At 44.6% G+C, this 25241-nt stretch overlaps 1 long non-coding RNA gene across 1 annotated transcript; it reads left to right on the top strand.

Moving 5' to 3' along the window:
- The first annotated feature begins 3107 nt into the window (after positions 1-3107).
- Positions 3108-3795, top strand: LOC146194255 (uncharacterized). The gene is made up of 3 exons (XR_014705851.1): positions 3108-3221; positions 3288-3332; positions 3444-3795. It is a non-coding gene; the product is annotated as an uncharacterized LOC146194255 (long non-coding RNA).
- Positions 3796-25241: the final 21446 nt, after the last annotated feature.

Below are 25241 nucleotides of genomic sequence, written 5' to 3'. Positions count from 1 at the left end.
CATGTTTTAGTGAATACGTACATAGCTTCCCTCAGGCAGTCTGTCTAGTCGCTCGTGAAGTCGAGGCCTCGAGGGTGCATGAAAACAGTACTCAACTGTTTCTGGACATCTTTCTGGCGAGCACATAAACGTTACCCGAGATGCGCCGTTTATTATAATTTAGTGCACGCATCTTGGTATGCCCCCACTCAGCTCCTCGATACCGCGGTCGGTGCTCTACGTTTGCGAGGCTCGCTGTCTGGATTTGTATAGTGATTTCGCCAAACGCTCGAAATGAATTAATATGCAAGTAAGCCCAATTTATCGAAAAAGTTAGCCACGGCGATCAATTGTCATGCGTCTGGAATGTAATAAAAGTGCGGGTTGGACGTTTGTGTCCAACCGAACTCTTTCGTTCCTAGTGTACCGTCCGTTGCGCTGTTGTACGTATGTGGCATGTTGTTCGAGGATTAATGCAAGGCCGGACCATTGCTTGTATAGAGAAGAAATTCGGTGTATTACCATGACTCCTATTTTGCAGGAATCGCTTGCCAGAAAAAATTCAAGAACCTGAAAGATACTTTTCTGAAGCAAAGGAATCTGCTTAAGAAGAAGATGAAAAGTGGAGCAGGCGCCGCGGACATCCCTGCAATTAAGTGGAAGCACTACGACGCAATGATAGAAATTATGGAGCCAGTTTCCCCAGAACCAGTGTAAGTTCAGTCATTGTTGTTTACTTTGAATTTGTAATACAAAAGAAACTGAACATCACATATGTCTCAAAGTATTGCAAGCTAGCAGAAAAACTAGAATGCATCTGTGCTTTCCTACAATAATAATACTGCTACTTGCGTGTTGCAGCTTTTATGTCAAGACTACAACTGAACACTTCATGTGATTATTTGGATAATTCCTTTAGATAACACAATGAACTGGTGAACCGTGTTCAGCAAATGCGCCGTATATCCTGTCCTCGTAGCAAGTCCCTCGGTAGAAATGCACGTAATGCAGCAATTCTTTTTTTTTTTTTTTATAGTATGTGTGCAACTAGTACGAGAAAGTGCAGTCAGCATCCCTGTTGTGTAGAGTGCTCGAAAGATGAATTTTTCTGCAATCAAAGTCAGATCTCGCCGCAATTAATCAGTTGTAGAGGCAAAACACGAAAGGAAGTAGTGTTATAGAGACCTAGAAGCAAGGTAGACATGAGCACCTTGCCCAGTAATTGGGAGCCAGAGTCTGATTCTGACTTTTGTGGCCCGATATGTCTTGCTCGAGCGCTCTACACAAAGGTGACGCTATCTGTACATATATTATTACTGTTCAAGAAGACTAATATTCAAACTTTTTCAGCCTCTCCATCAACGTGGGATTTTCTGCTGCAAATGAGTGAGTTACGGCACTGCCATATACACACATATGTCTTGTTTGCAAGTCTTTAAGACGCACATGGCTCAAGGACTTGCAAACTATTAGAAAAACTAGAATGTATTTATGCTTTCCCACAATAATAATACTGCTGCTTCAGTGTTGCAACTTTTACGTCAAGACTAAAACTGAACACTTCATGTAAATATTTGGATAATTCCTTAAGATAACACAATGAAAGGGAACTGGTGAACCGTGTTAAGCAAATTCGCCGTTTATCCGGTCCTCCTTGTCGCAAGTCACTTCGCAGAAATACTCTTAATGCAGCATTTTTGTTCTTACAGTAATGTGTGCAACAGGTGCGAGGAAGTGCAGTCAGCATCCCTGTTGTGTAGAGCACTCAAAAGATGCAGTTTTCTGTAAGCAAAGTCAGTTCTCGCCGCACTTAATCAGTTGTAGAGGCAAAACACGAGAGGGAGTAGTGCCACAGAGAGCTAGAAACAAGGTAGACATGAGCACCTTGCCTAGTAATTGGGAGCCAGAGTCTGATTCTGACTTTTCTAGCCCGATATGTAATGCTCGAGCGCTCTAGACAAAGGCGACGCTATATGTACATATATTATTACTGTTCAAGAAGACTAATATTCAAACTTTTTCAGCCTCTGCACCAATGTTGGACTTTCTGCTGCACAAGAGTGAGTGAGAGCATTGCATTATACACACATATGTTGTCTTTGCAAGTCCTTGAGACACATATGGCTCAAGGACTTCCAAACTAATAGAAAAATCTAGAATGTATATGTGCTTTCTTACAATGCTAATACTGCTGCTTGTGTGTTGCAACCTTACGTGAACCATTATCTCAATGACAGAACCTTGGTCAGCCTTTTTAAAAAAATTACCGCTTAAAGATTTCAATTCTGAACACTACAATGTGTGCCTTTAGGGCTGCTGGAGATACAGAAATGAATTGTCAAAGAACGTGCAACACGGAAGATTGCACAAAAGCAAATTAGTTTTATTGTCTTTTCACAGATATCAAATCACTTGAGATTTATATTTTTTTTTTCAAGGAAGCCTTCATATGTACCAAAATGTTATGTAATTCAAAACATGCAAGCATTCACAAGCCTTTTATGTTAAACAGCACTCATGGCATGTTCACTGATTGGGTCGGCAGTAATGTTTCAAGCCTTAGTTTTACATATTTTATTTCCATTTATTTACCCTAACAGCCCCAGTAAGCATTAAATAAGGGAGGAAGCAAAAACAATGAACCAACTATAACAGTAATGAGGCAATGTAACAAAAGAGCATGTAAGAATACATCAAAACAATTGGTCATCACATTGAAGCGGGGGGGAGGGCAAAGGAAATGGTGAACAGAACAGAATAGAGCGGCAGTAAGGACATGAACAAAGAGCATTTAGGAATACATGGAACCAAGCACATAGTAACATTTTTACTGCAGTATAAGAATACTAAAACTTGCAAAGGAAATGCAACTCTTAACAATGTAGGCACACTGTACAGCTTAATTCTGTTGGGTGGTCTTTCACATAACGGTGTAACTTATGTCTATGTTAATGAATTAGTGTAAGATAATAGATACACAAGGATATAACGAACAAGGAACCATTGATGATAATGTGTCGTGGAGCTTAATTGCCTAACTTTTATTTGTCAAATGAAGTGAAGGTTACTTCTTGCCGAATAGTATCATGCAAGGTTTGTTCATGGCGCATTATATGGTGCCGTTGCAGACAAGCACATGCAGAAGAAGACCCTCAGCCGCAGGAACCTCTTCAGGTTCCTGCACAGTCCCAGGCAGTACATCCACCTGGGAAACATTTCCTTCCAAGCACAGAAAGCGAAAGGTGAAAAACAAAACCTAGTCACTACAGCACTTCGAAATGGTGACAGCAATTTTGTCTTCATTGTAGGTCACAGGATATGCCGGAAGGAGACAAGGACTTCGAATCTGAAAGGTATTTGATGTGCATGTGCACAAAATTTGTGTTACAAATACAATTCCTTTATGCAGTGCATGTAGCATGCTTATTATAACAATTTGGTTAACAGAGTTGTCTATTTTATAGCTGTCCAAGGCCAGCAAAGGCTCGAAAAATTGCCAGCACCACAGAAAGGTAAAATGCTTTGATATAAAATTAATGCCCATTTACCAGAAAAATTCTGTTTCCAGCTCTTCAGAGGACATGCACCTTCAAGTTGCGTCAGCATGTTTGCAGAGAATTACAGCTATTAGCACAGAGAAGCAAGACGACGATTTGCCATATCGTTACTGTATGGCACTGGTGAAAAAACTGAGAGCTTTAAGCCCACTCGAGCAAGTCGATGCCATGCATGAAATTGACAACATCATGTACCCTAAAATGAGGCAAGCAATGTTAATGCTTGACCCTTAATTCACTATAAAATAAAGTTGTGGTACTTTTCCTCTCGAAGCAATGTTTCCTTTCGTCACATTCACTGCAACACAATTAGATGCTATGCATTATGTTGAAATTCTGAACCCAATAATGAAGGAGGCACTGGCCAAGTATGACAACTGCCCCCGAGCATTGTGGAAGCTTCCAACAGCCTGTTACAAATGAGACGCTCCTATCATCCAACCAACTAGTCACAACTGTGAGGTTATGAAAAGAAAAAAAAATGTCACATATACTAATGCCATATATCTTACCTTTTCAGTCCACGTTCCCCCTGACCATAGTCACCTGCCACGGTACTTTCCCGTCACTGATTAGGTATTGGCAGAGTCTGTCCCTAACGTCGTAAGCAAGCCTGTAATGCAAATGTTGTGCAAACACGCATCAAGTACTATGACGCCAACTTTAAATGTCTGCTCTATTCATGAGGTTAACAACATATGAGCTAAGGACTGACAAATTACTGAACTAGCATGCAGATGATCCACAGTTAGCTGCAATGTCTTGGTACCTGGTTGAATGGCAGCCAGTGTGGGGCAAGCCATTGAGTGCTGAGTTCCCGTCGTCTTCGGATCTCCAGGTTCCGTCAACAACCCTCCCTTGCCAATCAGTGCTGTCAGCTGTGCCAGATGGACAATATGCAGTTCGAGAGAGAGGAGATTCTTTCATTAGAAAATTATGCAAAGCAATACATGCCGAGATTATTTTTCTAATATTATCTTCCTTCGCCTTGAAAGGACGGCGCAGTATGCGCCACCTCTGGGCCATAATGCCGAAGGCATTTTCTACGACTCTACGAGCCCTGCTGAGGCGATAATTGAAGATTCTCTTCTTGTGGACCTCTTCGAAATCTGTATTCGATGGTCCACTGGAGTCACTCGAAGCAAACAGTGGATGGAGGCCTGTGAAATGAACATTGAGTAAAGATCAACATTAAGAATTAAAAAGCCAATGGCTGCTATTAAGTGATATAGCCTATACGTATCATTTGTTTCAGAAGCTGTCTGCGTTATAGTCAGCACAATAGTTGGAAGCAAATGTTGGAAATAATCGAGGCCTGCATAAAAATTAGTATCATGGTAATGTGTGGTTTTATTGATTGGTGCGTGATAGGTGATGACAAGTTAATGAAATCATTGTAATTGATATATTACTGATGATTTAAAGAAATAAAAATACAGCAAAATGGGAGATCAATGGTGTCAAAATGGTCAGAATGAAAAGGCAATGTTTCATGATGCTCATTAAAAAATTTAGTAGAATTGTTCTATTGGTTAAATGAAATAATTGAAAATGAAAAATACATTCAGAAGTGAAACTTCAGAATGGAAAGCCATTATTTACTGATGCTAAGTAATTATAAGTAAAAAATTGAAGAAATGAGGAAACACCATCCGTGTCTGTGAGACGCTATCACGTCATACCCTTAATGGCAGAGCTTGTCCCCCCAAATTTTTACTGCAAAATGCTAATTAAAGACCTGCATGCACTATAAACACCTCAGTGATGTGTCAGCCTATACACAATAAATAAGATGAAAGCAGTTGCCCAATATATTCTTTAACACCAACTCAAAGGGTCAAACAAACGGCTGTACAGTGCTCTGGTTCAAAGTGTAGAGAGAAGACAGGATGAAAATGGGAAGCATATGGTGTGAATGAGCATATTTTTGGCTTTTTCACTGGCTTGCTTCATCACAGGCTGCTATGGGTGTTCGTTCAACACTGCTGTGGTGCTCTTAAAGAAGTGGTCGAGTTTACATTCTTTACAGTTACAAATGAATCAAACTTCTGGAGAGGATGATTCCAACTTTACGAAATGTCAGCCTATTATTGCATCAGAATGCTTGTTGAAGTAAGCACTCAAGTATACCTAAAAAATAATTGCTGCTTTTTGCTATTGTATCAAAGTACTAGTGCAAGAAAATTTATAAAACATACTTTTCCTTGAGTATGGACGCATCATGTATGTCTTCAGGGGAAAAGCTTCATCCCCAACAAGGAAATATGGCATGCTGCCAGCGGTTCCGAGGGGTGCATCTTTCGGAAATCCTCTTTGGTTATTTTCTATTGATTCCTGGAGGGTGCTGCGTCCAAATACTCCACCATCAGACTCGCTTCCGAAGTGCCCAACTTCAACATAAATGAATCTGATGTAAAGGTAACAAACACAGCACACTTTGTCACTTAAAATGAAGGAGGGGAATGAAAACCGCACATCTTTTACTGGTGTTTCATAGGCATAGCAAGCCAATTCATACCAGATTTATAGTTATGCACCAGTTTCGGACATTGTCAGAAGGTCTTGGTTAGCCACTAATACCAGCGCTGCTGCATTGCACTAGGTGCACTTCTTTTACATGTTCATTAGAAGTGTCTATTAGGCAGCTGTAAGTTTCCAGCTCTTTGGTATTTTTAATTGTAAGCGAAGAGTACTTCGGTAAAACAGTATTGACAATAATATAATTGCGGCAAGCTTTTTTTTTCATGTACCTGCTGCTTTCTCACTGGAACTGTAAAGTAACACTCTAACCAATCGAGCTCCAGCATAGCACGCAAACAGAAATACAATTTACAATAGAGGAGGTATACCTGTAGTAAGCATCACTGATAGCAAGCAGTGATTTGCTGAAAAAGTTCTTATAGTTGCGATCAATGCTGCCGGAATTTGCAGGGCATTCAACAGCAACATGTTTCCCATCTAGTGCACCTAAACAATGTGGCAAATTCCACCTTTCTTCAAAGTCTGCTGCTATCTGAAAAATGAGATATAATTCATACTAGCAATGTGAAATAATTAGGAACCAAGAGAAGTTGCTTTAAATATGGCTGTTACAAAATAATAGTAAACAATTTTCATGGTATGACAGCCAGAAATGTGTAACATGTCTTGATTACCTGTAGCCATTCCTCAGGTTTTGTTGGAACCGCAAGGTATATTGGCCCAAGGATTTCCCAAATTGCTTGGCACGTTGAGGAAATTATTCCGCAGGCTGTTGAACGTCCATTCAGGAAACTGAACGATGATGACCGTATTGTGTCACCGGCCGCTAAGAATCTGAAATACAAATATATAGTTGAGGAATCAGATTATGTGTTTATGTAAACATCAGCAGTCTTCAGTTATGGTGTACGGACTCATGCACTTCTTTAAGAAAGTGTTTTACCTGACAGTTTGGGCAAGTCGGTGCTCTGACGAGATTGCTTTTCTGAACTTTGTGTCCTTTTTGCGGATGTGAGGCCCAACCAGCTCCAGGAGGGTGTCAAATACACATGGAGGCATTCTTAGGTAACTAAAAAAAAAAATAGGAGCAAACATGTATTCACCATTCAACATAATTATAATGAATGAACAATCACTTCTTGATGGAAAGGAAAGCTACAGTAGTTAGCGTACACTTTGATGACAACTGAAGCGGGGTGGAGATGGAAGTGAAGATGGGCGTAGAAATGCCTTATTTGTTTTTATAACGCTCAACCTGTTTCTTTGTCTAGCGCCAAATCTAGTAATACAGCCACAACAGCCAAGACCGAACGGCCTTTTCATTAGCAGACGAACACCAAACCCACGAGCCACCACTGCGACTCATGCTATTTTAGCAGCCTATTCACGATACTACTACACTGAACATAACCTGAGAACTAACAGAATGTACAAAGGGCTGCCGAGACTTACTCTCGGTAGTATTCCACGTCGCGAGAACGAAGAAGCGGCAGTAGCTTGCTGGCGTGGCCGAGCTCCTCACGTTGTTGCAGCGCTGGTCGTACCCACCAACGCCGCTGTCGCCGTCTTTTCTTCGGAGCGTCCAGCACGCGTTGCCGTTGACGTGCAGCACACAGCGAGTTCGCCAGAAGAACCTCCTCCTCGTCTGAATTCCCCATGTTTTATTACAGTGCGCACAACTTGCACAAAACTCGAGCGCGTCAACGAAAACAAATCGACCCGCAGCTCAAGAGCGCGCGTGCGAAAACGCGCGAAAAGGACAGCTTTGATGGGCTGTCGTCAGATGGCGCCAACATCGATATCGCGTCGGCGGCGATGTGTTTGCTGTGAAGTGAGAACGAAGGAGCCTGTCGGCGGCGGCGAATTTCGCTCGCTCTCGCCGCCGAATGCTCAAGTGTGAACGGGTTCGCCAGGGTCAAGTGGATGTAGCTAGCACAAAACCTGGTTAAGTGGAGAAATATGGGAGCGGCGTTCGCCCTGCAGTGGGTATAGTCAGGCTGATGAGAGAAAAAACCAAGGTGGACTGAAAACCACCCGGACTCGTCCATTAAAACGGAAACAAAAGGACAAGACCACTGGCGAAGGAACTCTCGCTCCCCAAAGTAAAAAAGTTCCTCAGCCAGAAAGCATAGTATTTCCGTTCGCTTACGCGCCAGGATGGGGAAATGCGCACGAGGGCGCCTGCTTGAGGCGACAGCCTCACAAGGATTGCGCCATAACGCGAAATTGCCAGCTACAACCAGCAATCGTGCGATTGCGATGACATCTACTATTTATCTGAAATCGATTGATGGAAAGAATTGTGAAACCGGCATGAACTGCCCTCCAAAAGACACAAGCAACGACGCATTGCTAGACAAGGTGACGGTTAGATTCTTGACGTGGGCAGTAGGGGCACTGCGCTGTCCACACAACGCCCCATTTTTGCCGCCGGTCTCGGGTGGGCGATACTCCCACTCCAAGAGCCATATAAAGTCAGGTAAATTCACTGACAGAAACGATGCTGTGAGTGGTAACCAAGAAATGGAATCCGCCCTTCCCCTGCGTTCTGCAGGGATTAGCGAAAGACGTTCCCATTGACTCTGCTACTCTGTTCGCTCAGGTAAATTCACTGACAGAAACGATGCTGTGAGTGGTAACCAAGAAATGGAATCCGCCCTTCCCCTGCGTTCTGCAGGGATTAGCGAAAGACGTTCCCATTGACTCTGCTACTCTGTTCGCTGGGGAGACATGACGGGCGTGGCGCTGAAATGCCACAATACACGAATAAAAAACGGCACCCGCAAAGCCTATGAACCCCTGTTGAGCGGCATATCAAGATCAAGCTCTCTAACATTTGTCCCTAAAAAATAGTAGGCGGGCACCTTGCGCTGGGCACTCATCTCCTTGCAGTAAACGAAAGAGCCAGCAGCCGGCAGCAGACAGACAAAGAAGGGAAGGCGAACCCACCCTTCGATCGCGGCTGGCCGAGTGCCGCACGGCATACTAGTTCCGGGACCCATGCCGACAAAATATGAGCTGAGAAGAGACTGATGGGAACGTAAAATCTGAGGAGGATACGTTAAATGTGCTAGGTACCATATTCGGCCGCAGAAAACAGTGTGGACAAGCAGAGTTTTTCCAGAATCGGTAGTTTAAAAGCACTAGCCGTTGCCCCTTGCTGCGCACCTCCTCTAAGGCGGAACACCACAACGGAGATGTTATCTCACGTGTGTATTAATCATTGACGCAATCAGAAGCATACCTCAATGGCCTGCCAATTAAAAGATATTTACTTTTGCCAAAATTCAATCTACTGACACCTTGCCGTACCGGTCAAAAAGATGAAGGGAGCGCTGCAGGCATGCTTCAGCACACAGATGGAATGTAATGTCATCCACGTAAGCAGTTACTCGCAGCGTCTGACACCCTGGGAGAGGGAGGCCACGGATACTCTGGTCTGTATCGATGGCTCTCAAATAAAGCTCTAAGCTAAACAAAGGGGTGGGAGAGGACAACCTTGTCGGACACCGCCGGTGACAGGGGAAAGGGATACTTTACCACCCATCTACCGCCAGTGTAATTTGAATGCCATCATAGATGCTTTTAATTAAACATATGAAATTTTGCGGATACTGAGAAGCATCCAGAACGCCGAATATGTAGCCACGTTCTAGCCGATCAAAAGCTTTTTCTTGATCTCAAGAAACAAGGATACCAATAGCTGAGCGTCTATGTGAGTAATCAATAATATCACGATTGGTACACGACAATCTATGTATTTTCCTACCAGGAAGAGAGCACACCTGATGGCAACCAATGAGGGAGACCATCACACCCCTGAAGCATCGAACCACGATGGCTGCGAGAGCCTTGTAGTCCACGTTTGGAAGCGCGATGGGCCTCCATTCCTCTGGATCACATGATCCAGGATTACGTATTGTGATCAGAATTATTCGCCCTCTCCGAAAACTGGCCGGAAATGGCTCAAATCTCTGATGAACAACATTGGTCAGTACTGGACCGACAACATCACAGAAACGTAAATAAAATTCTACAGGGACCCCATCAGCCCCAGGAACTGACCCGCGTTTAATAGACTCTAAAGCTGTCTTGACCTCTTCTGAAGTGGGAAGTGCGCAAACCACGTCATTCATCTCAGGGCTCATCACCGGCATCGCAGTTAACATTGGATGCGTCTCTACAGCCCCTACATCAATCGTGATTTCCGAAGATGACATTTCTTTAAAGTGCACCAAGAAACGCATACAGTCACGAGTCTGATGGGATGCAGAGGGGAGCGCTCCGCTCCATGCTGAGCTACGGATGTAAGTTCTCCGAGAAAATCAAAGCACCTCTAGATATGCAGATGGACAACGCATCCTACGCCACGCGGCCGCTGAAAGGGACGATGCTCCAATAAGGCTTTGATACCGGCTATGTAATTCGTCACACCAGGCATGCGTCAGAGGGGAATGCCAACCCACCCTGTACGCAATGCGGAGCTTCGCAGCCGTATCTGCCAGCTCCTGAGACACGCGACGCTTAAGTACGCGACCCTCCACCGAACTTAGCATGCGCCAAATTAATTTGAACATATCCCACTTATTTTCAGCATTATCACTAAGCGAGCTGCGCAAAGTTCATGACAAGCTCCTACGCAAACGCGAATCATGAAGTGCGCACACATTAAAGCGCCATGGACGAAATGACCCAGCTCTACGAATGGAAAGAGGGAGCAATACTGGCCAGAAATGTGAATCGATGTCTGAGAACATCCATAGCCATCACACATGTAGGACTAGCACACTTATGCGCTGTCTAACCACGATGTCCAACAGAAACGCGACCCATGCATGAGTTCGTGTGCATCAAGAAGCGCAAAGTTCTCAATCAAACGCTGCAGTCACGTGCGTTCTAAGTCGGGCGCTTTTAAACAGTGCCTGGAACATCTACGTGTGAGTCTACGACACATTTAAAATCGCCCACTATTATTAAGTGGCAGTCATCCAGAAAGTAAACATTCAACCCTTTAAAGATGTTATTTTTAAGGCATGCGTGCGCCAGAGTATAAATGCAAAAGATGCGAAACCTCACAGCCGACAATGAGCAATCGAACACTAGCACACGCCCTAACCAGTCATATGTGAAATGATGGTCGCGTAAAAGACATCTGTTAGGCACAACACTTCCTACGCCACTCGAGCGCAAAGTGGCAAACGAAAACAAGCACTCCAAACGGAACTGGCGCTTGAAAGCCAGTGCATCAGAAAGAGTAGTAAAATTTGTTTCTTGAAGACACAAGGTATCGCACTGTGTTCCTCAAGCCAAATCTACTATTTCTGTCTGTTTCCGTTTGCTCCGAAACCCTTGGGCATTTAAAGAAAGAATTTTGAGTCCTAATGCCATATCGGGTATTGAGTTCAGGAAGCCAATAAGACAAATGTGCGACCTGAGGTGGCACCACGAAGGTGCTTTGCACTCACATTATGCGGGGCTTCCCGGTCCTGCAGAAGAAGTATGGGATTTCTTGGGAGGATGCTCCTCCGGGCGGCCTTCTCGTGCCGTGTCTGATCTTCAGGGCGACGAAACACATCGCTTATACCTGTCTCGCTAGAGCATCATGTCCATGTCACATTCACTGAGTGTAGAAAGCGTCGGGGAGTGTCTGAAACCGAGGCTGGAAGACCCGCTCGAATCGTCCGTATCCCGTTCCCTGTTCACAGCCACGGATTCTTCCGTTAAGTCCTTTCGCAATGCCGGCAGCTTCTTCACGCATGCTTCTTCAAGGCTCCGCAAATGTTTGAGACACCAGCAGTGACGGGAGTCGCCGACACAACACGACTAGCCGGCGTTCTGAGGGCACCACGGGTTTTTGGTGGTGCGAAATCCTTAGACGCCGACTGCGGCTTCTTTCCCCGAATGATGTGGAACGAGCTACTTCGATAGAAGAAGGCTCACCCTAGGATCTGGCAAACACCGTGGCGTCAGCCGTGGTTGTGCATGCAGCCACAACCTCAGTTGGGCTGGCCGGCACGTCACCACTGCTGACAGTTTCTTCCCCCGGTGTACTAGACCTAGGCCCTCTTTCTGACGTGGCGCCCTCCACAGAGTATTCTTGTATTCCCGAACCTTTAGCTGATTCAGCTGGCTTGGCAGAGCGCGCAGGCACTGTAGGCTTTACAGGTGTAAGCGGGGGGAACGCACTTGCCGCCACGTCCGAAAGGAACAGCACACTGCATTGCTCTGTAGTTTAAGGTAAAGCGATGGCCAGTGACGCGTAGGTAGTCAGGTACTGCTGACTTGGATGACATCTCCATCCACACATACCTCGTCCCAATCAGAACACAATTACGGGAGCCCATCTGGCCCGCAATGACGGACAATACTTTACCTGCTGGCTCAGGACCTGGACGAGCTTTTGGTTTGAAACGTAGGACGGCAGGAACAGGCAGGCTACGGAGGTCACACTTGTGGCCCTACTGGAACAATTTGTATGCGCTCGCCACCAATGAGGAGGCCACCGGCATCGATGATTAGTCATGGATGTCATGCTCTTCACTGACGCTTGAAAGGACTGGGCGCCCATATGCTTTACACGGTATACTTCAGGTAACCCCACTATTGAGGCTGCCGCGTCAACGACGGTCTCGGGACTGGTCCCTTCAGGGACAACTATATCGAAGACGAAAGTCTTCGATAGATTCGATGGCGTTGCAGGTGCCACGGCGACCAAATCACGGGATGCCCCGAACGTGAAACACGCAGGAACGCCCGCTCAATTTATCACCTTCTACCCATTTCCCAAGCCAACTAATTCACAGCACAGTTTTTAAAAAGCTGCAAGCTCATCTATAGTTCCCAGACGTCATCTCGCAGAACAGAGTTTGCTATACTAAGAAAAATTGGATAGTTTATATCACAGCACGTGCCATTTGAAACATGGATCACTTAAACTTTGTGGGTGCAGTGATTTCTAACAGAGGCACATGGCTTTTAGTTTAACACGTCACAGTATCCTATAATGGTAGACAATATTCCGTAACAATTCCATATGTTCCGCGACAATTTCATGCGTACATCAAAATATTAAAATGGTTTATAGGAAAAGTGCAGTACTTGTCGGGCGTATAAGCAGGAAGCTTAACCGAGCTGTAAGAGAAGGGAGAACGCGGAAAGAAAGAGGTTCCGTAGTGGAGGGCTATGGGGTAATTTCGACCACATGGGGATTTTAGTACTTTATTTATTTATTTATTTATTTATACAAGTACCTGCAGCGCCCAGGGGCATTATAGCAGGGGGGGCAATAACGGAAAAAAATACCTAAAATGAGCATGTTACAATACTGAAAGTATACAGTAAAGCACATTTGTTTAACAATAAAAAGAACAACACTGAAAATGTGAGTGCGAGAAACAGGTTTAAAAGGGTGGAGAGCTACTACGACAAATTGGACGCCAGGAAAGACTGAAAATGTTTACCTGTTTTACATTGTGCTATGCTCTTAGGAAGACTATTCCAAAGTGAAGAAGTGTGAGGAAAAAAGGAATTACGGAACACATCAGTTCGACATCGCGTTACAAGAACTTTCAGCTTATGGTCGCGGCGTTCAGAGATAAAATGTGGAGGTAGAATGTACAAGCCCTTGTTTATTCCCGTAAGATCAGAGTATATTTGGTAAAAAAGTTCTAATTTTGCGGTTAGTCTCCGGTGGGCCAATGTTTTCCATCTAAGGTTTTCTTTAATTAATGTGATGCTACTACGGAAGTTATAGTTGCCGGAAACAAACCTGGCAGCGCGGTTTTGGATGCGTTCAAGTTTTTCCACAAGGTAAGAGCTTTGAGGGTCCCATGCCGCACAAGCATACTCGAGTATAGGACGGACGTTAGTTACGTATAGCTGTTCTTTTACTTTTGTGGGGGCTTTATAAAAATTTCGTCTAATGAGATTTAGCGTTCTAGATGACTTTAAGGTTAAATATTCTATGTGTCGGTTCCATGTCAAATTTTCTGAAAAATAGACCACTAGATACTTGTAATGTTGGACCTTTTCAAGTGGTAGCCCGTCCAAATTATAGACTGATCTCACGGGAAGACGTTTACGGGAAAATGACACATACTGGCATTTAGCAGTGTTCAAAGACATGCCCCATTTAGTGCACCAACAATGAATTTTGTTCAGATCACTCTGTATACTACTTACATCAAGATCATTTCGTATATTCCTGTAAATGGCACAATCGTCAGCATATAATCTCACTTTACATTCAAGCCCTTCAACAATGTCATTTATAAAGACTAGAAATAGCAAAGGCCCCAAGACAGACCCTTGGGGCACGCCAGAGGTTACGGTGACATTCGTTGAATTAGTACCATTGATTACAACATTTTGAGTTCGCCCAGATAAGTAACCTCTAATCCAGTCTACTACTTCAGGGTGTATACAGAGAGAAGATAATTTATATAACAATAAAGCATGAGGAACGGTATCAAAGGCTTTGCGGAAATCCAAAAAGATGCAGTCTACCTGAAAACCAAGATCAAAATAATAAAAGAGATCATGAGAAAATTCTACCAGTTGAGTCGTGCACGACAAGCCAGGCCTGAAGCCGTGTTGAGCATTTGAGAAGAAATTATTGTTTTGGAGATGTTTCATCACAGAGCTGTAAATAATGTGTTCTATAGTTTTGCAGCATATGCATGTAAGAGAGATTGGTCTGTAGTTTTGCAATGCCTTTTTGGGACCACTTTTGTGGACTGGGATGACATTTGCTGCCTTCCAGTCTGCAGGTAAAGAAATGCTGTATAGTGATTTATTAAACAAGGCTACTAAGAAATGCGCAATTTCTTGTGAGCAAGCTTTCAATACATGCGACGGGATGGCATCAGGCCCACTGGCTGATTTGTTTTTTAGGCTAGAAAGTAACTTGAGGACACCGTTATATGTGACAGTAACCGCGGGCATGTCCTCGTAGGCTTTTTCTTGTGTTTCAGGCAATTCACCAGAGAATGCGGCAGTAAAGACGGATGGAAAATAAAAATTGAAACAGCAGGCCTTCTCATAATCGTCGGACACTGTCTTCTCGTCAACTAACAAAGTAGGGACAGAGGTCACCTCTTTACTATTGATTTTAATAAATTTCCAAAATTCTTTTGGATTTTCTCTTAACCTTGTATCAAGCGATGAAATATAAATATGTTTATTTACCTTTATTTCTTGCTTAATTTTGTAGCTTATCTGGCGCATTTCCTGGAAAACAGACTGCTTGTGATTTCTTATATATGTGGCATACAGACGGCGTTTCTTATTAATTAATGCCCGAATTTTCTTATCCACCCATGGCTTATCATTCCGGCGTCTACGTGTAATAATTTTTGAAGGGATGTGTTGCTCAATTAAAGCCATTAGTTTATCTCTGAAAAGAATCCAAGCTCCATCTATATCCAGTGACTGGATGACTTCATAAAAAAGAGGGTAGAAACTAGAAAGTTCTCTTGAAATTGACGTGTAATCACCTCGGTCGTAAGAAAACACTTTCCTGGGATGTTTGTGGGCAGATCTGACTGAAGTGGTAGAGCACGTGGCCACAACACTGTCATGGTCACTGATACCAGGGATGACAACTACATCTTTAATCAATGACTCAGAGTTAGCAAAAAACAAATCCAAGGTACTCTCACTATCATGACCTCGTCTGGTGCTCTCAGTCACGAATTGGGTCAGGTCATTAGTTGTAATAAACTCTGAAAAAGCTAGAGATAAGGTAGTCGAATCAGCCAAAACAGGTTTCCCTTTATTCCAGTGAACGGCAGGCATATTAAAGTCTCCTCCAAGTATATAATCACTATTTATGGTAGTTAAAAAGCTTGATAACTCACTAAATGATTCTGGACTAGAAGAACCAGGAGGCCGGTAAAAGGACCCAATAGCGATGTAACTGCCATGGTTAAGTCTAATCCTGCACCACACAGATTCAGAATTATCAAAAGAGCTAGGTAACTCACTACTCTGAAGGCATTCATCTATAAGGACAAAAACACCACCACCATGTGTGTTTCTATCACACCGGTAAACTTCATAGCCACAAGGAAAGACTTCGATATCTGCAACGGATTCATGAAGCCAAGATTCAGTCCCGATAATAACATGTGGTCGAACAGAGGAAAGCAATGCAGCAAATTCGTCTACCTTATTTTTCAAACTTCGGCAGTTAACTAGCAAAATACTAAGCGGAAGGCTGCAAGGAGAATTAGATTTTGCACTGGCGCACAAAGCTTTAGACTTTGAGCAGTGGTTGACATTTAGCTATCTATTTATTTCCGTCACCATGTCATCTCCGCTATCGCAGACAAAAATTTTGTTGCCTATATGTAGTTTGTCGAAACGCAGTTTGAATGAGAGGTTCGTGGTTTGAGCATATTCGTACAGTTTTGAGCGAGCGCGTCTAACAGCGGGACTGAAATCTTCACGAATAGCATATCGTTTACCCTTTAGCTTTGATCCGCACGACAACAGTAGTTCTTTTGCTTTAAACCTACAGAAATTTACAATAATCGGCCGGTTCTTTCCTTCACGAAAAGTTCCGAGCCTGTGAGCACGTTCGATATCATCTGCGTGGGTGATCTGGTCAAGCTCAGTTTGGAAAAACGCGATAACATTTTTCTCAGATTCTTTCCAACTTTCATTTTCACAGTCAGATAAGCCAAAAACTATCAAGTTATTTCTGCGTGTCCTGTTATTTGCATCCTCGAGGGACGATTTCGCGTTTACCAGTCTACGCCGATTATCTGAGGCGCCTTCTTTGACTGCAAGTAAATCATTTTGCAGTACAGCGACTGAGTTTTGAAGTTCCTGCAGCGAACAAGCAAGAGCATTCTGTTCCTTCATAACTACTTCAAGATCGGCAAGAAAGCGTGTCTGTCCCTGCTCTAACCTGCGGACAACTGCATAAATGCCCTCAATAGTACATGCATCAATACTACCACTGTCCGGACTAGGGCCAGGATTTAATTCAACATCTCCCGAGAGGAGTAAAAGCAATGCAGAGAAAGCACGATGGGACAAAGTACGTAAACCCATGCATTTCTTAACCCACTCCAACAGACTGTCGGGGCACGACACCGCAATCACACATCGGTTAGAGCACCGGTAACAAGAAGCAGGGTTTCGATAACCAACCTGTGCGAGAAGACGCGGTAAGCTCATGTCGACAGCGGTGTAGCGCCCCGGCAGCAGAACGTCAACGCGGCGTTTAAGTAGAGCCTCCGCCCCCCTGGTATCAGTTGACGAGGGTGGTTGCCAGTCCAGATAAGTGAATCTATCCAGAGTTGGCGCTTGTTCAACTCCCGCACTACTACCAGCATTATGTCAAAAACCCGATTTTCGAAGCCGATTTTAGCTTTGACCTTTCCGAGAGACTTTAGGAGTTAAATTGCGAAGGGTGTGATGCCCGTCGAAGGGGTCACGATGACGATGACGTTGATCGTCGGTCGAACGAAGAGCGCCAAGCTCCTTCGTCCGCTCGTCCGGCGACACGTTGCAATTTGGAGAACTCTGAATATAAAGGCCATTGATTCAAGACATCCCCATTCCAAAGAAAGGCAGTGCCAAAGATTGTTGCAACTACCGCACGATCGCGCTTATTTCGCATGCTAGCAAGGTGATGTTGAAAATCCTCCAAGGTAGGCTGCAGCGTGTATGGGGATCGGAAGCTTCTGGACGTGCAAGCTGTGTTTCGCAAGGACAGAGGAACTAGAGACCAGATTGCCACCCTTCGCTGGATCATGCAAAAAGCAAGAGTTCCAGAAACTCATCTTCTTCGTCTACTTCTGCTGATCTACGCAGTCAAACGCGATCACAGCAGATTGTGGCAAGCTCTCCACGAGATGGAGGTTCCAATTCCTCTCATCTGTCTCCACAGGAACCTGTATGAAGGGCAAGAGGCCACATTAAGAACTGGGCATGGTCTTACTGATTGGTTTCCGATTGAGAAAGGAGTGAGACAAGGCTGCATACTGTCGCCCTGCCTATTTAACTGATATGCAGAGTGCATCAGGAGGAAGGCCGGTCTGGACGAGTCTTCAGCTGGAGTGAAGATTGCTGGAACACGTATAGATATGCGGATGATACTACGTTAATGGCAGAAAGTGAAGTGGAACTCAAGAGACTTCTGAGGTGCGTACATGAAGAGAGTGAGAAGTTTGGGCTTAAACTGAACATTAAAAAGACAAAGATCATGGCGTCATGCCCTATCAAGTCCTGGAGCATCAAGGGACAAGAAGTGGAAGCTGTGACAGATTTTCTCTTCTTGGGCGCTAAGATTACCCCGGAAGGAGACTGCAGCCATGAAATTAGGAGACACCTGCTTCTGGGAAAGAGAGCCATGGCTAGCCTTGACAGCCTAGTAAGGAGCAGTGACATCAGTCTACCAACCAAGATCAGCATAACTAGTGCTATGGTCTTTGCAGCTGTGATGTATGGATGCGAGAGTTGGACTATGAAGAAGGCTGAGCGCCGAAGAATTGACGCGTTTGAATTGTGGTGCTGGCGAAGACTCTTGAGAGTTCCTTGGACTGCCAGAAGATCAAATCAGTCGATAATGTCGACCATAAACCCTGACTGCTCATTGGAGTGTCAAATTCTTAAGTTAAAGCTCAGCCACTTTGGTCATCTGATGAGTAGAGAGGAGTCGCTGGAGAAAGATTTGATGTTGGGAAAGGTTGAGGGTCACCGAAGAAGGGGTAGGCAGCGAAAGCGATGGTTAGATGGCATCCTCGAGGCGCTGCAGATGAAGTTATGTGATGTTAGGAAGATAGTGAGAGACCGGAAAACGTGGCGTGATATGGTCCATAGGGTCACGAAGAGTCGACCACGACTGAACGACTGAACTGAACTGAACTTATTCAAGACAGAGCCAAAGACGTACAGGGCAGATGAAGAAAGGCAGTGAAAACGATGACAGTCCAGAGGCGGCTGAAACCCGGCGCGCTCTCCCGCATTTCGCGCAAAATATCTTCTTAAATTAGTTTCTCAGGCACATCCTACACATCAATTACAGTCCCACTTCTGGTAGCCAATCCGTGTATTTTAGACCAACCTAAATGGGCCAATGGCGTGTCGGGGCTAACGAAGTTGTTTTTGTTTTCCAGCACCGCGCGTTTCCGCGGAACTGTCGAATGTCGAAACACATGGCTACAGCCCCGCGGACCGACACGGAAAAGCACTCTACGAACAAACGCATCGCGCAGCAGTAGTCACACGTGTGGTCCGAGGAGCAGCAGCGGTAGTAGCGGTCCCCATCCCGTCTCCATTTCTGGGGCATCCGCGCACCGCATCTTCGAGGGCCATAAAACACAATTCTCAGAAACAGAAGTGCTCGCGAGGACGGTTAGCTTGTCCTCGTCCGAGTCGCACATCTCGACACAAAACTCAGCGCTCCGGCAATGGCCAATCTTTCACCGCGGGGTGTCCCGCCGGACGCACACAACAGAGGGGGACCAAGTCAGCGAGCAAAGGGAGGAGGGGGAACCTGAACGACCAGCAAGCTGTTAGGCGCCTGAGGCTCCTAACCTAACATTAGGTGTCCATAGAAACAAGTGTGACAAGTACAGCGCCTTTCCTTTCGTGTAAACGAATTGTAGAACACCGGTAACGTCTGACGCGTTGAAAAGAAGGCTGCTAGTGTTCGACAAAGGGCGCGCGATATTTAATAATTGAGACGCAGTAAACACAATCCTGTCAAACTCCCTAATGCTGCACGATATTCCATGATTTACTCAGTTAAACCATCTGTATTTTTTTAATCTGCGCTGACAACGCACAGCACACAGATCCTTCTCCGTTTAGCCTCCACCGAAACGCAGCCGCCTGCGGTCGGGCTAGAACTTGGGTACTCTAGTACATTATAGTCCCGTTTGGCTCTATTACGGCACAGTCAGAAATGTTTTGGTGCGAAATCACTAATCCGCAGGTTCAGAGCTTAGCAAAATCGTCTTACGCTTGTATGTCAACTTCATGTATACGTCGAAGGATGATTGTGGCAGATGCTCTGCTTTTCCTTTCATAAATACAAACCAAAAAAAGCCCTTCTCGGCTATGTCCGCAAAGTCGTGTCCGCAAAACGTGTCCGCAGCCATTGTGTCGTTCTCAGAAGAGATATAACGAATGGTTGTGGTCGGTAGAGGATGATATGAGGATAAGGATGATAGAGAATGACGAGGAGCAAAAGCGAACGCTAGCGCGGCGCAGAGCGATCGGACGCGTAGCGTACCGGCTGCTTCGATTTTCGGCTGGAACCGTCGAAATCATGACCTAACTCCTTCGAAAACTGCGCATCTGCATCCGTGAAGATAGCACGATCCTGGAGACACCGTTCGTATACAGGTACGCTCAATGTTTCGCTATTTAGAGCGACTCTTCGCATCAACACATAGCGGGTGAGCTAGGCAGCCGCTGCGGCTCCCCGGCCGCTGGTCGTAGACGCCCGCTGGTCGCCCCACAACTAGGTTCTGCCCGAACAACGTGGCTACAATCCCACGACTCTGTCGTAGTCGTCTGTCCCTATAAGACAACCAGAGCAAGAGCAATCCACAGTTTCGGCGAAGCAAGCTGCCCTTTTTCAAGTCGGCGCCAGCAAAGCGCGCATGGAGCAGCCACGCCAAAGAGTCCTCTGAACAAGTCAGACACTTTCCACGTGGACGGCAAAACCAATGGTCAGGATGAATTCTAACGACTAAGTGATCAAGCCACGCACGTCTTCAAGACAGCGTTTCAGCAGGGTGAGCTCGGCGCTGTCATTTCCGAATACATCAGTCAGAACAAGGATAGAGGGGACAAGCTATAGTTCGGAGTGTAGATTTATCTCTAGTGGCACGATCGGCGGTGGCCAGCTCGGGTGAAGCGACACTGTCGGCCGGCAGGGGCGCCTTTTCCTAACAGCAGTTGAAGGATGAGGTGTGTACGCTCTTCGCGAGACTCATCTCAGGGATCCGCCGTTTATAGAAGGCTACATCTGTGAAGGGTGGAGGGGTAGGTATGTTGATGCACCAGGGAACAAATTGGCAAAGAATTAAATCATCTTGTAAAGAACATATCTGGGTTTCAGGAACACTTGCCGGCATAAAGACATGGCTAGGGGTAGTTTATTTAGGAACAGGACATCAATGCAGGCAAGAAAACAGGGATCTTGTCGAATGTCTCAGTGACGATATAAGCCAGTTTGGAAACGGGGCCAATATTATTCTACTGGGGGACATGAACGGCCACATCGACGATCTGGATGGATACACGGATTGTAACGGCAAGCTAATGCTAGATTTTTGGGAGCGACGCGATCTAGTTATAGTAAATAGAGAAACAAAATGTGAAGGCCAAATCACGTGAGAATTCCGCAACAGGCAGACGATGATTGACTATTGTTTAAAGTCGCAGGAAATTTATAGCAAGGTCAGAAAAATGGAAATAGACGAAGAAGGGGAGTGTAGTCTGGGAAGTGATCATAAACGTATTAGTCTGCAGATGGGGCCCTTGATGAAAAGAGAAATGGAACTTAGACAACAAGTAAACGCAAAATTAAACGACGATCAAATAGCGCAGATAGCAGCAGACATAGAGGAAGCAATAGAGAAAAGCCCCATAGAAGACTGGAATTATGAATAGGTAGAACTACTCATAAGGAGAAAAATTCGGGCGGTTAAAGTAGCAAATCGCTGGAATGGAAAGAGGAAGCCACGGAGCTGGTGGAATAAAGAAATCAGGGAAGCTGTTGAACAACGACGGGCTGCTTCAAGGGAACACCGAGTGGCAAAGAAAGCACAGGTTTCTCAGGAGGAAATCGACCAAAAATGGGAATCATATCGACAAAAGAAACATGAGGTACAGGCCCTCGTCCAAAGTAAAATAAAGCAGTCGACCGATCGCTGGATGGCTGACATACACGATGCCTCTAGAGGCGGAGCAAGAAAATTCTGGAACCATATAAGCTGTCTAGGGAAGAAGAATCAAAGAAAGCGGGATCGGATTCAAGATAACGAGGGAAATTGTTTAAAGGGAGACAACGCAGTGAACTACATTACATCAGTTATAGCCGAGTCATTTAAGAGCGACGATAGGGCAATCTTCGCAAATCAGGAAGCAACACAAGGTAGCAGAATACAAAGCAGCTTAGAACTGACCAATCTAAACTGGAAAAAAGCAGATAAAATATTAATAAAAACACATCTACAGGAAAAGATGGAATTCCAATCAAGCTGATTAATGAACTCGGTCCAAAAAGTAAGGAAACATTGTTAAAAGCTTTGGAAACAGTCATAACGAATAAGCAAATTCCGGACAGCTGGAAGCAGAGTAAAATGAATTTGATTTAAAAAGGGAAAGGAGACAGGATGCACATAAAATCCTGCAGGCCGATTACCATAACATCTGTTATGTTCAGGTTAGCCATGCAGGCGGTGAAATTAAAGGTGCAAGCAAGAGTAGAAAGTAACAAGATACTCAGAGAACTTCAGAACGGCTTTAGAAATGGTAGGCGCTTTGATGATAGCCTGTTCGTGCTTACTCAATGCATCGAAATATCTAGAGTGGAAAATGGACCTTTGTATTTGGCATTCCTGGACATAAACGGGGCGTACGACAACGTAAGCAGGGAACTCCTGTGGAACATATTAAAAGAAGGAGGTATCGGTTATGAGATATAGATTCCTACAGGAAATATACCGGGATAACAAAGTAGAAATTACGTGGGAAGGGATAAGAAGTACGGAGGATGTCAAAGTATGCAAAGGATTAAGACAAGGCTGTCCGTGCTGTTCATGCTTTATATGATAAACCTGGAACGGAGGATACAAGACAGTAACCTATGTTTGAACCTGTCATATAGATTAGGTGGAAAGGCGGTAGAGCAGCGCCTCCCCGGTTTGATGTACGCAGACGATATTGTGCTGCTAGCTGAGAGTCTGGAATAATTGCAAACTCTATTTAAGTATTGCGGAGACGAAGGGGACGCTCTAGGCTTCAGTTTCAGCGCAGTTAAGTCGGGTCTGATTTTCAACGGCTCAACTGATCAGGGTCTTAAAACACAAGGCCATGATATACCTAGAGTAGCAGAATATAAATATCTGGGGATATGGGTAAATGAAGGATTGGCATACATTGGAAAGCATGAGCAATCACTTAAGGCCAAAGGGCGAAGGAATGCCGGGATAATGAAGCATAAGGCATTGTGGGGATAATAGGTATGAGGTTTTGAGGGGTATTTGGAAAGGAATTATGGTGCCCTAACTTACTTTCGGAAATGCTGTTTTGTGCCTAAAATTAGAGGTACAATCGACCTTAGAAATAAATCAGAGATCAGTTGGACGATTAGCACTAGGTGCCCACGGCAAAACTACAAATGAGGCGGTCCAGGGAGATATGGGCTGGGCATATTTTGAAGTACGGGAAGCTCAGAGTAAAATATTATATGAGGATCGCCTGAGGAAATTGGACAGTAACAGATGGTCAGCTAAAGTATTTAAATACCTGTACTTAAAAAGCGTGAACTCCCAATGGAGGAAAAGAACCAGGAAACTAACTAGTAAGTATGGTAGTCACAAGGACAGAGAAATAAAGAGCATTAAGCAACAGGTGAAAAACACCAAAGGTAAAAATTAGATAAATTCGATGGAAAAGAAACAGAGTGTGGAATTATACCGTAAGTGGAAAATGCAGATCAGGAAGGAAGATTTCGTTGATAACTCAAGAGGCAGTGCCCTACTTTTTGAAGCTAGATCAGGGTGCCTAAGAACACGCAGCTACAAAATGAAATTTAACAATGGATATGACGCATGTGCTGTATGTGGAAACTTCAGTGAAACAATTGACCATATTATACTCGAATGTAATGGTATCCATCCGGAAGTTGATGCGGGCGCAATCACTGTTCCTGAAGCTCTGGGGTTTAGAGATACCAGAGGCCGGATGAATAAACCGGCGATGGAAACTAGCAAAAAACGACTGGAAGATTGGTGGCTTAAAAGCAGAGAAGTGAGATAATGTTAGTAATGTAGGAACAAAAATTTAATAAATAGAATGATGGTTTAGTTAGCCATTCTAAATCAATAATTAAGATATATGGAGAAAAATGAGCATGATAGCTACCACCCCGTTTCAAAGGGGACGCTCCTATATTCGTAATGTATCCGGTCGCGCCACTAGAAAGTGCCGCGTGTTTCATCGCTCCTCGGGTTGGACGAGGCTACCGAAAACGGACGGACGGACGACTTCGGGTACATTCGAAAGCGTGAAATAGACGAGTTGTTTCTTTTTTGAAGTTTATTTAGCTTTCAGCTAGTTAGGTACAGCCTAAAGAATAGATTTTAGCTCTTTGCCCTAGCGGCCTGGTTTTCGTGCTAGAAGCTAGGTTTTTCGGCGTTCATATTTTAACTATTTTTTAGCTTGTTTGCTTTTCAGTTAGTTAATCTTGTTTCTAGGTGATTGGCATTCGCAGAATTTATTTTAACGCATGTTTACTAGTCGTTTTTTGTCTTCCCTTTGCCGTCTGTATGTTTTGAAAACTCGCAGTATAGAAGTAGTTCAGATGATATAAATGTAAGATGTGCAACCAAAAGAAGGTTCAGTGTACACAATGTGAGGCGCAGGTTAATCTGAAGGAAACGCGTTTCGACTCGGTAAAGGAAGCGGAAGGCACTGACTTTTTGTGCCGGTGTTGCATGCTGAGAACGCGCCTAGACAGTTTTAAACTAGAAAAGGTCGGCCTAGTGTCGCGTGTGGAAGCCTTAGAAAATGAACTAGGGATAATAAGGGCAGAAAATCAGAAACTGCTGGGACAACTTCCTCAAATGGAAGAAATCATGGCCGATACTGTCCTTGGAAGCAACAAGGAAATTCTAGTGCGGACCACGTGGCTGGGACCAGCACTGGTATGGACGGCAAAAGCAAAGTAGGTCAGACGGGGCTTAACCGGCAGAATTATTCAGAAGTAGCTACTAAGAAGTCGAGAAAGAAGAAATAATTAGGGAATGAAATTTCCAGAGGACAAAGATAACCCGAAGAAGGAGCCAGCAGTTGGAAGGGAGAGATATAATGCACGGGAGCTTTTTGGCGGGGATTCCAACATGAGCAGGTGCAGTCGAGCTATCCTAGAACGTGTAAAGGGCAATAGGCGAGTATTAGATGGAAGCTTCCAAGGGGGGACAATGAACGCAGTGCTCAAAGAGACCAAGACATAGGCTATCGAAAAATTGCGCA

This window comes from Amblyomma maculatum, chromosome 3 (assembly GCF_055883805.1).
Source record: "Amblyomma maculatum isolate TAMU_Amacu chromosome 3, ASM5588380v1, whole genome shotgun sequence".
NCBI lineage: Eukaryota > Metazoa > Arthropoda > Arachnida > Ixodida > Ixodidae > Amblyomma > Amblyomma maculatum.
The sequence above is the reverse complement of the archived record's forward strand: the minus strand, read 5'-3'. Positions and strand labels throughout refer to the sequence as shown.